The following is a 1,036-nucleotide window of genomic DNA, read 5'->3' as shown; positions in this document are numbered from 1 at the left end:
CGGTGAGTGACTGAAATCTTAAGTGCCAAAAGTAGTAACAAAGACAAAAGGAGTAAGGATAGTGATGAAATCTGCACTAAGGCTAAGGCGTTCTCAAGGAGTTTGGATTCCCCACTTGTATGTTTGCTACTTAATTATGCCAACACATAATTCTTGGTCCAGATAACTAATACGCTTTACATGATTTTATAGGTGGGCGGAGCCAAGTACAGGCACATGCATACAGTGTAGCTCCATATCGCACACGCTGCCACCTTTCCTCCCTATGCGGCTGATGGCAATGATGATTAAGGATCCCCGAGTGGTCGTAATAAAGGGGGTCTCGATTGGTCCCCTATCAATGGTCAGGGAAGGAGGGAAATAGCTTATTTCACCGCAATACCTCCTCAACCCACCTTCGCAAAGACGGTAACATCCTTTTCGTACATCAAGGCAGATGTTGAGCGGTTGACTTCACTCGGCATTGGGAAGAATAGTTAACATAAGCATATGAAAAGAACGTTGTATCTTATCAGTATTTCGCTCCTACACATACTAGAGTTACTCCATATCCCCTAGAACTTGGGGAATTACTCAGAAATAGAGACAACAAGCATTACCAAAGTATTCATGGCAATTGCAGATGAATGATTAGTGTAACACACATATGAATCCACGCTAGGTTTCGGTATGACAACACGGTAAAATTATGAAGATGCGGATGGAGATGATGATGTAGGTTGATGTCGAAGTCTCCTCAATCAGTATGATGGTGTGGTGGTGCCCTTCTACTGATTCCCCTTCCAAATCAATCCCAAAGGTGAGGATTCATGGTTATGGTGTCTATGTTTGTCTTCTCTCAGTTCTAATAATGCAGAGTTAAAAGTAGTCACCAAGGGGAGGCGGCACCATGCGGTACTACCACTCCTATGAGCAGGTATGACCGTACCACACACCATATGGTGTCTATGTTTGGCTGGTTTGTCCCTTGGTCGGTGCTTCATATGGTATTTTATTATCTTGTCAATTGACGTAATATTCACTCATAAATGGGTAT

This window comes from Triticum dicoccoides, chromosome 6A (assembly GCF_002162155.2).
Source record: "Triticum dicoccoides isolate Atlit2015 ecotype Zavitan chromosome 6A, WEW_v2.0, whole genome shotgun sequence".
Lineage (NCBI taxonomy): Eukaryota > Viridiplantae > Streptophyta > Magnoliopsida > Poales > Poaceae > Triticum > Triticum dicoccoides.
Note: the sequence above shows the minus strand (reverse complement) of the source record.